The sequence below is a fragment of the Aristolochia californica genome, unplaced genomic scaffold (genome assembly GCF_029961685.1).
Source record: "Aristolochia californica isolate CCGP_79_NKW_82.1479 unplaced genomic scaffold, dmAriCali1.0.hap1 SCAF_16, whole genome shotgun sequence".
Taxonomy (NCBI): Eukaryota; Viridiplantae; Streptophyta; class Magnoliopsida; order Piperales; family Aristolochiaceae; genus Aristolochia; species Aristolochia californica.
Window position 1 is genome coordinate 2,583,827 of NW_027181837.1, and position 13,915 is coordinate 2,597,741.

General features: G+C 40.0%; 1 pseudogene; it reads right to left on the bottom strand.

Moving 5' to 3' along the window:
• Positions 1 to 7,227: 7,227 nt before the first annotated feature.
• LOC137953538 (3-ketoacyl-CoA synthase 5-like) lies at positions 7,228 to 8,219 on the bottom strand (annotated as a pseudogene).
• Between the last annotated feature and the right edge of the window lie 5,696 nt (positions 8,220 to 13,915).

Genomic DNA, 13,915 nt, shown 5'->3' on the forward strand with positions numbered 1-13,915 from the left:
TAACATATGATATACTTTAACCTAAAAATGAATGATTTAAGAGGAAAAAATGATCTAATCATAACTTTAACACACTATATATTTGCACGTAATATTAATTAATAATAAATTTCCTTATAAGTTGTATATTAAATTTGAAACCATTCATTTTATTAAATAAAAAATAGGTTAACTAAACCAAAATAATTTATCAAATGCTTGATTTAACAATATCTTAATTACCACTATTAAATCACTAATATAATAAAATAATTAAAAAATAAATATAATGAGTAATAAAGAATTATTTTATTAAAAACATAATATGGCATTTTTATGTAGTATTAATTAATAATATATTTCCACAAAATTGAAAATAATTAATTGATCAAATGCATATTGTAACTATATTTTATTTACCAGACTTAAATATCTCGTTTAATATGGTAATAAAATTTAATAAAAATAATATATAAATGAATTTACAACTTCATTAATAACGTAAGAAAGATTATTCTAATAACCAGTTCGTGATTAGTATTAAAATCATCAAATTACAAGTTTAGTACATAAGAATAACACATGTTCAAAAACAATAAAGATACAATCATCAGTTATCATTCCACATGCAAATTGCTATTTCATCTCGAAATTGTGCGGCTCTTGTGGATTCTAATGCACGCTGCCTCCGAAAGCTTGTTGATTGGGTATCCTCTTCCACAAGACCATCACTATCATCGCTGTCTGTATCATCCGTTGCACCTAATTGGACCCCATCACCTCCTCCACCGAACTCTTCATCCGAATCATCATATTTCAAATCAAATATATCATTGTAATCCTCTCCACATATATAATTGTGCAATATGCAACAAGCAATAACAATTTTTGTCTGCATCTTAAAACAAAATGGAGGAGTGGCTTTCGACATTTGAAATCAAATCCAAATTCACCTAACACCCCAAGTAGAGCTCCATATGACTTCACAGCCACTACGAACTGTACCTCGTCAGTTATGGGGGTCGGGTTTCGTTGGCTAATGGACGCCCGTGTAGGTGACTCAACCTTGTTTGAAATGGACTAAAAACCGTAAACTCTAAACCCTAATTGAGAACCTAAAAATACCCTAATAAACCCTAAACCCTCAACCCTTAAAACCCTAAACCCTCAACCTTAAAACCCTAGACCCCATAGCCCCTAAACCTCCTAAACCCTATACCCTAAACCCTAATTCCAGAACTAAAACAAAAAACCCTAGATCTTAAAAGCCCCAAACCCTAAACTGTAAACCTTATCACCCAATAAACCTTAACTGAAAAAGAAAATTGAAAAAAAACTAAACCCTAATTCCAAACCCTAAACCCTAACAATACCATAATTCCTTAACCCTAAACACTTAACCCTTAAATACAGAGCACCAAACCCTAAAAACACTAAACCCTAACCCTAATAAAAAATTTATACCCTAAACCGTAACACTAAATCTGACAATTATGCACAAATAACCCCAAATTAAGCACTGAAACTAAAATTAAATCAAATACAACACTCATTTACTAAGAAAAAAATTAGGGTTTAGTCATACCTTCTGAAATTTGGGGAAAACTGAAGTCGACGGGTGAAATCGAAGCCGAATCGAAGTAGAAATTAAGAAATCGAAGCCCAAATCGAAGTAAAAATTAAGAAATCGAAGCCCAAATGTCAAAATCGAAGAAAATTGAAACCGAAATAAGGGAAATCGAACGAAATTGGAAGGTATTTTAGGAAAAAAGAGAATAGTGAGGGAGAAAAGGGAGTGAGATGCCGAAAGGGAGGAGAGAGGGAGAAGAAAGAGAGAGAAGAGAGGGATAAGAGAGAGGGAGAAGCGAGCGGGAGGTTCAGAGGGAGAGCGAGTCCGAGATGGGGAGAAGGACGCCGAAAGGACGTTCGCAACGAGAGATGGAGGCCGTAGAGAGGGAGACCGGAGAGAGACAGTGGAGATGAGAGAGGGAACAGAGAACTCGGGGTTTAGGGAGACAAGAGAGGGGGTGCGGGAACGAAATGAGAAGAGAGCGTGAGAGGGTGCGTGGGAGAGAGAGGGGGGAAAAAAATAAAATCGTTGAGGGTTCGAACCACGATCGTTTCATGTGCATGAATGAAAAATTTGGGCGGAAAACACATTCCGTCATTTACGCCTTGGACATGGTTTTCGAAGTCATGTTAGTCATGTACATGACTTGAAGTCCGACTCTCCACTATAGACCTCAGGAGATGAACTAAGTAATGCGGCTGAAGTTCATCTCCCGAGTCAAGTTGACTAACCCCCCCAGAATGAAAATGAAGAAAAAGAGATACTTACAAGTTATGGGTTTCGTAGCAATGGAGGAATGGTGTATAGGTAGTGGTGATGCAGAGCTCTGTGAAGCCAGTAGTAGAGAAACTCTATGACGCAAAATAGACAAGATCATCCATTTGTTCTCCACATCGGCAAGTGAGATGTGCCTGGAGCATATTGATTAAGCAAGAAAGAGACCAAGTACGCTAGTTCCTTCAACTATAGGCACATCTGCCATTACTGCATGGAGCTACGATTTTTCGTGTTTTTTAGGACCCTTCATGAGCTTGATTCCACTCTGCCAACTGCATCCATGAATGAACTGCGTGGAGAGTAAGGACAAATCTAAAGATGAAAAACGCTCTCAATTATCTTTTGCATGCTTTCAGTGTCTTTGCATTCACACGTTCAACCTCCAAATACTTAGTGCTTTGTTTCTCTTCTGTTTATCAATGTCGGAAGTACAGGTTTCCAATTTACCCTCTTAAATTCATTCAGCAGATTGGTCTGGCTTTTACATTTGCTTCACACGCTGCAAGTAGAAAGTAATTTGAAGTGTTATGACATTTAATTCCATGATGTGCATGTGAGAGTTGCCCCTTGGAAAGTTTGCTAGTTAAGATGTTTAATGAACACGAATAGACAAGGCTATGGTGTATGCAGCCCCAATCACTGTGGTTTGGGGTGTGAAAGTTGAGACTACCTGAGTAAATTAAACTTCAATAAAAATTACTTTTCAAAGCATGAAATTTTTCAAAATACCAGGAGCCGTTTGAGTTAGCTCCAGTGATTAACAAACTTCGATAGGCAGGGAGGTGAATAGTTCAAGCCAGTTTTACCATTAATGTTCATGCTCAATGATTAAAGCACACACAAAAACAATCAAACTACATAGTATTTTTAGGTGGTTTACAATTCTTTTGTAGATTATCACTCTACTTATAATTGAGGCTCTGTTTAGCTTGAGTTACTCTATGACATTATTAAGCACCTAACCAATACTATCCAAAAGACGAGCGGAAGGCATAGGTACTTAACCCAGGATCATAAAAGTACACCCACCTTTACGAGCCGACAACCACGGCGGCCGGGATTAACACATGCAGCCGCCAGCTGGGATTAATCACACGCAGCCGCCGGCTGGGATTAAGCACATGCAGCTATCGGGACGTCCGGGATTAACACACACAAACGCCCCTCGCGGGAGTCAAACTCGGGACGCAACGGCTGCTCTGATACCAAAATGTTAAGCACCTAGCCAATACTACCCAAAAGACCAGCCTGTTAGGAGCAGAAGGCATAAATACTTAACCCAGGACCATAACAGACATCTATAGTGGATTGTCTCTAAGGCCAATTACAATGCGGCCTACAGGAAGTCTTCTACCACTGAATTGACCATAACAACCAATTTACAATAACACGCTCTCAATTAAATTTAAAGCAGCAAACTAGGTATACAATCTAGACCCTTAACCCCCCAAAGGGTTTCAACACTGCCAGCCAACACAAGGTCTTAACGGCTCACACAACAACAAACACAACTTCTTAACAACTATTTATCTGCCACAACAACTTCTTTCAAATAATTTGAAGTGAGGATGGTATTGTCTACCTGGGGTTTGACCCAATGTGTAAGGATTATGTACTTGAAATCCCCTCAAGAGGAAGATTTAACAATCCAAGTAGAAACAAACAATTACACCAAGAAGTAGAGGTGGCTTCGAACTGAGCCGGCTAGGTTTGAGTCGGTATCCCTCGAGCTCGAGCCAAGCTCAAGATCCGGGATCGGCTCGTTTAAATTAACGAGCCGAGCTCGACCGAATCCAGGTTCGGCTCGTTAATTTAACGAGCAACAGTATTCGAGGGATTTGGGATTTTGGGAGTCTCGGAACCGAGCGAGAGTCACGTTGCGGGATTCTCTTCCATTTCATTTCTGCCATTTCCATGCCTTCTCTGCCACGATTTTCTCGTAGAAATCGTGGATTATAGATCAAAATCGTTGTCCGTTAGCGGGATTCATCGAAAATGGGGGATTTTGGTCTTCGTATCCCTCACTCTCCCTCTCCCTCTTCGATTCCTCCCTCTCTGTCTCAGACTCTTCGATTTCTTCGTCTATGATTTCTTCCTCTGCGATTTTTTCCTTTTTTTATCTTCCTCCTCTTCGATTTCTTCATCTGAAGTTATTCCTCGCCGACGAGACGAAAGCGATGGTCCCCTCTCCCCCTCCCAACTCACACAGTCGGGAGAGAAAACATAGAGAGATAGTAAAAAACAAAAATTTATATGAATGGTTCCACAACTGCCATCGTCCCTCAGTCACATTCTCTCATCCTTGGCCATGTCGCGCGTCGTCGCTCATGCGCTTTTGCTTGCCATCAACCCCTTGGCACTTACCGACTCTTTTCGCTCCTTCTCTAAGCCCTCTCTCGTTTCCTTCCCCTCAGCGACATTACCTATTTTTTTCCTCGGGAACTGAGGTTTTCTGCGCCTGGTTCTATGGCTCATGGTAGAATCCAAGCTCTCCAAGACATTTATTTGTCGGATGTTTTACGAGTTTGAGGGGGTTCCGTAGGGTGAGAGGATGGCCCACGGCGAAGAAGCAGTTGCCTAAGGAGAAGGAATTGAAGCTCAATGTTAGAATTTGTATCGAAGAAGACTTGCCTGATGATCCCGAGCTTTTGGTGAGGTTATTTTTGGAGTGTGCTACGCTCGATATATATCTTTCCTTGGATGTTAAGAGTTCCATTTTCATTTAAGAATATCCACTTTATTATGTTTGTCTCGTCTTTTCTTAATCTCTTTGATTTTGCAGAATATTGCAGAAATGCTTCGCTTGGATTCTCCTATGGCGATGAAACTAGCATTTCATGGTCTACAAGATTGGTAGTATAAAACAAGAGACACGGATATTGATGATGTTGATAATTTTGAAAAATTTGAGCTCTCTGTACTGCTTTGTAATGACAACTTCATGGTAATTTTAATATTTTAACTACTAGTAGTGGAAGAGTATTTTGTTATCTGACAATAACTAATTTTATGGTTTTTTTTTGTCATAGGTGGAGATTTTGCTCATGCAGGGATTTATATTATTTTCTAGCATGAAGAGAAACAACTATAATTTGTAAATTTATAATGGATTTATAGTTTTTATTTGGGTGATTGTAAAGTGATAGTGATATTTCATTTAATTTTGTTATGTTTGATTATTGTATGGAGTTTATTCATAATGTTATGCAGTGTATGAAGTGTTTAAACTATTTTATGGAGTGCATAAAAAATTTCATGGAGTGTTTATGGAATGTATAGATAATTTTATGGAGTTTTTATGGAGTGTTTATAGAGTGTATAGATAATTTTATGTAGGTATTATGTATATAGATTGTGCCCAATTTTAAGTAGAGGTCATGCCGAATTTTATACAGGTATTATATATATTGATTATGCCCAATTTAAAGAAGAGGTCATGCCCGATCTTATACAGGTATTATATACATAGGTTATGCCCAATTTTATGTAGAGGTCATGCCCAATTTTATGTAAAATGTGTGCATAATTTTATATACAATTTATTTGATATATATTATTTGAAAAGTTTTAAATGTATGTTGAAGCTCGATCTCGACTCGAACTCGGTTAAAATTATTGGGCTCGAGCTCGATAACAATTTTAGGCTCAAGGATGGGCTCGGCTCGAGCTTGAGTTCGAAATATTTAAATCAAGCTCGACTCAAACATAGGTAGGTTCAGGCTTGGCTCGGTTCGATGCCACCCCTACCAAGAAGTACCTACTCAATATAATCAAAAATTCAAAATAGTCTTTAATAACTTGATTTCAAAATATAGGTTCAAAGTAAATCTGCGATTGATTTTTAAATTTTGGGAAAGTAGATAAAGGAGCTCAATTCAACGAATTACTTCAAAATACAACCCATCAGAAGTAGTCTATACTTTAATGAATGATTTCAAAGTGCCACGACACTAGTTCAATATACTCGATCAAATATAATCAATAGATTTCAAACTAAAATCATGTAAGTACTTGGATTTTTTAAACTCTTACCTCTAGATACTAATAACAATGTAAAAGTGCCTTCAAAATCAAATGACAAAGTGGATTTCAATTTTTTTGTCAATCATAAGAGATGCTCGATAAATAAAGATTTTAAAATAAAGCTCATCAATATTAAACTCAAGGAAGAAAACTTCCAAATTTGACTTCCGTTGGAGTTTTGGAGGAGACATAAATTCTCATATTCGTATGTGATTGGTAACATTGTGGTAGAGAGTTCTCATGAATGTCGAGGGTGAGTTTGGGCTAAATAGAAAGCTCTCTAATATTAAAAAGAACTAGTCGTTCTCGCTTAATAATAATTTTTCTTCATTTAAAAAGGAAAAATGTCTAATTTTTTTAAAAAAATACATATTACATTCTATTTTGGATGATGGTAGGTCACATGAAAATGTTAGAGGCTTCCAACTCCAAAAAATAGAGCTTAAAAGATTGCATATTTGAATTTCTGCAAAAATGAGTCGACCCCTTGTGATGTTTTCTCTTCCTCACACTGGAGGGGTCAACTCCTTTGCAAAAAGGGCTAACTCCTTTTTCACCTTCAAAATTTTTTATTACATGGTACTAGAGTAGGATGACTGTCTTGAGGGACTCACTTCATGCTCTATTTAATATGTACCCGTTTGTATTGTTCATATCTTAGACCCACAGATTCAATGTCCACTTGAGTAGGTCAAGGACTCAGTTTCAATATCTTAGTTATGGAAGTACAGACTGGTTAAGAGTCCTTCAATGAAAGCCAATAGGGGTTTTTAAAGACTTATTCTTGCCTAACAAGAGCAGAGAAACTAGGGAACTTCAAACTTGATGAGATTGGACCCTGTGAAACACCCTTTTCGATTCTTATTCAATTCTAGTAATTAAGCTTCCTCGTTTTCGACCTTTCTTATGCTACTGATACTAGGTACATAGACAGGGTACCGGTGTATGCAATCAGACCACGCCCCATCCGAAGGTGCTGTGACAGTTCGATGGCAAATCCACACAGCGCTATTGCATTTAAACCCGCTGCCGAAGGCAATTTGCCACACACGGTGACCCTTCTTCATTCTTCCCTTGGCCTCGATATAGCTCAGCTAGTACCACAAGGAAGAAGAAGATGTGTTACCAAACCGATGAAGGGTCATTCTTGATGCCTCGACGTCCTCGGTGACAGGCGCAGACTCTTCTCCAGTTCATCTATCACTGCCCTCCCGCCGGGATGGATGCAGAAATGCTCGAAAGCTCTCTTGAACTGAGGCACGTAAAGCTTTAGCTTAGGGTTGAAGGTTTTCCGAATGATGAGGTAGAGAGCGCAATGAAGCTTCCCTGAGAGAGGAAGTACTATGGGTGGCAAAGTTTTGATATTGTTTTTGAGCGCATCACCTGCAACAGTGAGAAGATCCTTGGAGAGGGAGATGCCAATCTTGCCTTGTTCATCTTCTGCTTGCTCGACGCAGCTATAGGCCTTGTCGTCTGCTCCATTATGGGTGCGGAAAACATGCAGAAGACGATATTTGGCTCGGCTTTTCTCAGAACGACGATTTGATTGGAGCACAGCAGCACCACCCATTCGGAATAGACACCAACTGATCTGCATGGATCGTTGCTTCCCACTGGGATTAGTACCCTTTGTCATCGCTTCAGTGCTCACAATCAAAGCATTAGAATTTGGGTGCACTAGAAGGAGGTCTCGGACAAGTTCCAGAGATACGAGCCCTGCGCTACAACCCATCCCTGAAAGGTTGAAACTCTTTATGTTGCTTCTCATTTTGTATTTGTTCACCACCATTGACGACAGGGAAGGGCGGGGCGAGAAGATGCTAGAATTCACGATCAATATGTCGATGGATTCTGGGTCAATTCCCGTGCATTACTAACTGGACTTCTGCCAAGGAATCCTGCAACTTCATTTATCTGCTGGGAAGGTTAAGCATGGGCAGTGGCAAGCTCGTCTCCTATGCGAGACCTGATCGAGCAAGGATTTTCTGTTAGGAAATTCACATTTTCTATTCTAATTTGGGTAACATATTTATTATGCAATTATATTTTCTATTTTTAATGGAATGGACTGAAATTAAGTGATTTAATTTTGTTAAGCCCATTAAAGAATGGGTCATGGATATAGGCTAATTGAGTAGATACCATAAGGAATTATGGGAACCTTGTATAAGGAGACACAATATGGTTATGGTCCCCAAAGATACTAAATCACACACAGTTTCCCTTCTCCCCATCCGTAAGAGAGGCGAATGTCCCATTGAGGAATAAAGAGATTTAGTTGAGGAATACCACAACACAAATCATCCGTTCATATCATTCGTCAAAGAGATTCCGCAATAGAAAGAATAAATTTCGGGAATGGATTTAGGTATGTATTTGATCCTAATATTCTGGCATGTTGTAAATTCTGGATTAGGATTTACTATTATGGTTTTTCTAACAAGTGGTATCACAACAGTCATATTAGATTATGAGGATTTCTAGATTAATTCCATAGAGAGCGAAACTGAACGCCGACTTTATGCAAAACCGGCGCTCTGTATAAAAGTTTACTTTCTCCACCGAATTTGTCTCGGGTTGAGCGTCTGTCGGTGTCGCCGTCGAAAGACGGAGGCCCACGCCGGTGGAGGCTCGTACTGCAACGACATCCTACAGAGGGCCATTGGAAGACAAATCCTCCACTGCGCGTGGCTGGGGGTTGAAGACGACCTCCAGCGCGCGCAGGAAGGAGGAAAAAAAAAAGGATGCACGGTGCAGCATTCGCAGCGTCGGACACCGCAACGACGTTCTACTGGAAAGGGGGAGGCGACGGAGGATGCCTGGGCAAGTTGTAGCGCCCGTCTGGCAAGGGTATCATTTTTTCCATTGTCACCGTCATTTTCTGTCATCGGAAACCTTCCTGTATGATCCGAGCATTGATCGGCGGGCCAGAGCCCGTTGGCCGAAGTTCGGGCTGTCGTTCGCTTGTCGGAACGAATGGCACGGGTCGTGCCCGTTGGGCTCGTTGCAGCGCCCGTTGGGAGTGTTGCAGTGCCCGTTCAGCGGGCGCGCTGCCACTGGGAATCGATGCGCTGCAGCGCCCGTCGTGAGCGATGCAGTGCCCATTGGGCGACAACATCCCCCGTTCACTGCAGTGGGCACGCTGCAGCACCTGTTGGATATGCTGCAGCATCCGTCCACTGCAGCAGGGCGTGTTGCAGCATCCGTTGGGTGCCGCAACGCCTCGTTCACTGCCGCAGGGTGCACTGTAGCGTCCATTGGACAAATTGTAGCGTGGCCATAATAATAAGAAAAATTGAAAATTGAAACTTTGGATACATTTTATTTCAATTACGATTTGACTCGGCTATCGACTCAGACCGGTTGTTGAAGATCAGGGTCGAATCGGGCTGAGCCGGCTCAATAGAGCCGACTAGGTCCTAAAAAAAAAAAAGCCTATTTCACAGCGCCAGTGGGGCGGTACTGTAGCGTTGGACAACTGAATAAAAAAAATCATTTTGTTCAGTTGGTCTAGTATTTTCAATCAAATTGTTTGAAGTTACATGTTGCCAAAGTAACATCTGTAGTGTAGAATAATTTGACTAGAAATACATAGATGTTTGTACGGAGTTATTTATGCAAATTGTGCTCGGCCCAAAGGAAGACACAGATTGGCCAAATTAACAACGTGCCTATGATGATAAATATGTGACAATTATAAAGAGTTTTCATGTGAACAATAGTCGGTCCAAAGAAAGGCTATTGTTTGACAGAAATGATTGTCAGTAGTTGATCATTGCACTGAGAGAGCCACTTACAATTAATTTCTCTGTCCAAAGACTAGGAATTAATGTTGTACTAGGTATCTTGAGATGGGTCCCCAAGTTAGATTTATTTTGTACTTGTCTTGTTTTTCTTTATATGACATGCTCGTTAATGTGAGTATGCTTGTTTATTTTGTTTTTTATACAGTTTTTGTTGCTACTGCTACAAATGTTACTGCTCAAATAAGCAGCATTCCGATGTTAAGCGGGACAAATTTTAAGGCATGGAAATATACCGTGGAAATTGTCCTCGGTTGTATGGATTTGGATCTTGCACTTCGGGTAGAGCAACCCACTTCACTTCAAAAAAACTTCAATGAGGCTAAACTTGAGAAGTGGGAGCGCTCTAACCAAATGTGCTTGATGATCATGAAACGCTTCATTCCAAAGGCGTTTTGGGGCTCTATGACTGAGAGCAAGAGCGCCAAGAAGTTCCTAGAGGAAATTGAACAATATTTTGCCAAGAATGAAAAGTCGGAGGCAATAAGCCTGTTGGCTAAACTCGTTTCAATGAAGTATAAAGGCAAATGGAAAATAAGGGAGTACATAATGGAAATGTCTCATCTCACGTCAAAACACTCAAGTCACTTAAGTTGGAGCTATCTAAGGACTTGCTCGTGCACTTGGTTTGGATATCTCTTCCTATACACTTTGGACAATTCAAAGTGAGTTATAACACTCATAAGGACAAATGACCCGTAAATGAGCTTATATCTCATTGTGTGTATGAGGAAGACAGGGAGCAGAAGCATAAGACTAAAAGTACTTGGCCTCAACCTCTCAAAACAAGTAGAAGAAGAGAGGTAAGGATGTTGCGAAAGGATCTTTTCAGAATAAGAATAAAAGCTATCAAATTCGACCATGGTGGTGACTACTACGGAAGGTATGATGGATCAGGAGAACAATGTCCCAGACCCTTCACAATTTTCCTCAAAGTGTGTGGAGTTGTTCCACAATACACCATGTCGGGCAAACCCAACATGAATGGTGTTGCAGGCGAAGAAACCAAACTCTTAAGGATATGGTGAGTATGATCAGTCATTCCTCTTTGCCAGAGTCACTTTGGAGAGAAGCTTTAAAGACCGCAGTGTACATCCTTAACAGGGTACCGAGCAAAGCAGTTGCCAAAACCCCCTATGAGCTTTGGACATGCAAGAAGCCTAGCATTAGGCACATGCACATTTGGGGTTGTCCAGCTGAGGCGTAGCCTTGTAGGCCACATGAAATAAAACTGGACTCAAGGATAGTTAGTTGTTATTTCGTTGGTTACGTTGAACACTCTCGGGGCTATAAGTTTAACTATCCCACATTAAGATCCTTCTTTGAAACGGGAAATGCAAGATTCCTTGAGGATATTGAGTTTGAAGGGAAAGAAAATATGAGGAATGTTGTCTTTAAAGATGAATCTGTTATTGACAGTGATCAAGTCTCCATACCTATTGTTGTTCAAGTCACAATTCAGGCATTAGAGGACAATGTTCCGGTTCCTATTCCTGACGTTGTTCCAGATCAAGACAACAATGAGATTCTTCCTCTTGCACCACCTTTAGAACAAACTCAACAACCTCAAGAAGTGCCATTAAGGAGATCCACTAGGGAGAGGAGAAATGCGATTCCAGATGATTATATCATATTTCTCCAAGAACATGAGGATGAAGTCAAATTGATAGAAGATGACCCGATTAACTTATGTCAAGCCTTGCGCAGTTCTAACTCTCAAAAGTGGATTGATGCCATGAAGGATGAGATGAAGTCTATGAATGACAATGACGTTTGGGATCTCATCGAGTTGCCTAAAGGTGTGAAGCCCATTGGTTGTAAATGGATATTTAAAACCAAGAGGGATTCAAAGGGCATGTCGAGAGATATAAGGCCCGTCTAGTCGCTCAAGGCTTTACTCAAAGGGAAGGCATAAACTATAAAGAGACTTTCTCTCTGGTATCTTCGAAATAATCTTTTAGAACAATAGTGGCACTAGTGGCTCATTTAGATCTAGAGCTACATCAGATGGATGTAACTATGATAGAAAAACAGGTTGATGGTTGGACCATCAATAGATACCACTTTGAAGAGTAAGGTTTTGATGCCAAGGAAGCCAGTCGTATCCTCAGATGAAGATAGACTCTAGAGAAGTTGGAAGGGTGAGATGGACCACGTGTGGGACCTCTTTGTTTCCTTTGAGAGGGGGGAAGATTTGGAAGACCCAGTTGGGGACAAGCTCGGATACAAGTGATGTATAATATAGGACCATATTCATCACAGCCATGGCATCCTACATAGAGGATGATGTGGCTCTCCGATGATGTGTCAGTTTAACTTGGCGTAAAACTCTTCGGGTGCAGATGTGGCATACTAACGTAGCATCACATGATCGGTCAAAGCTTACATGTCACCTTTAACTGTACACAAGTGCAGTTGATCAGTCAAATTTGGGTATTTGTGAAAATAAATTAAAAAATATATTATATGTGTTATTATGTTTAAAAATTGGATAGTGTCCTAAAATATCTAATTCTATATGCCACTTACGTTACAGGGTCAGGGTAGGCAGTTATTGGCCAGCAGACAGCTATGGAGGACCATTAATGGTGATTTTGTGCAGGCAACGAGCAGTCTCGATCCTCTACCAAACAATTGTAATCGTAAAGGGACCAGTGCTCCCGCATGAAAGGACGGAAGCACAATGGTAAAACGACTCCCCGAAGTGCACCATAAAGACAAGAAATAAGTGCTGGATGTCCAGTGAATCGTCAAGCAGGTTTAAGGAATACAAAGAAAAATTGGAAGAAGAAATAGCTAGTCTACAGGAACTGAAGTTCCGTAATGTTTAGCCACCTATAACTGGAACAGGTGACGAAGATCATCATCTACTTACCTACCTTGTGTGTTTGCTAGAAATGAAGTTTATATACATTTAAAACGGTGGTTAGTCCTCAAACGATCAAAACAGAGTTTACAGAATGAAAATGAAGCAAAAGAGATACTTACAAGTTATGGGTTCCGTAGAAATGGAGGAATGGTGTATAGGTAGTGGTGATGCAGAGCTCTGTGAAGCCAGTAGTAGAGAAACTCTATGACGCAAAATGGACAAGATCATCCATCTGTTCTCCACATCGGTAAGTGAGATGTGCCAGGAGCATATTGATTAAGCGAGAAAGAGACAAAGTACGCTAGTCCCTTCAACTACAGGCTCATGTGCCGGTCTAATTGAGCAACGACAGGACTCTTCATGAGCTTGATTCCGCTCTGTCAACTGCATCAATGAACGAACTGCTTGGAGAGTAAGGATAAATCTAAAGATGAAAAACGATCTCAATTATCTTCTGCATGCTTTCAGTGTCTTTGCATTTACACGTTCAACCTCCAAATACTTATTGCTTTGTTTCTCGTCTTAGTGCGTATTCATAAAACATTTCTCCCATTTATAAAGTGAATACTCGATAATTGAATCCTCTTCATGGCTGGTGTCATAAAATTTATAACTTACGTGAAAAATATTGTCAATTTGGCATCTAAAGATTTCGTGCTGAATTAAAATCTGAACAATCTTAGTTGGGATTCAAGGAAGAACATGGAGATTACAGTTCTCAGATGAACTCCAGAAAACGTTTTATTTTTATTTTATTTTTTACCGACTGCATTCATTCATAGCATTTAAAAACAACTGGAAACTGCTAAAGAGTCGTGCGCAGACAATCTTCTACGGACAAGAAAGCATCATCAACGGTGGAAAAGGTATCCTGGGTTGTTCTATAAATTGGAA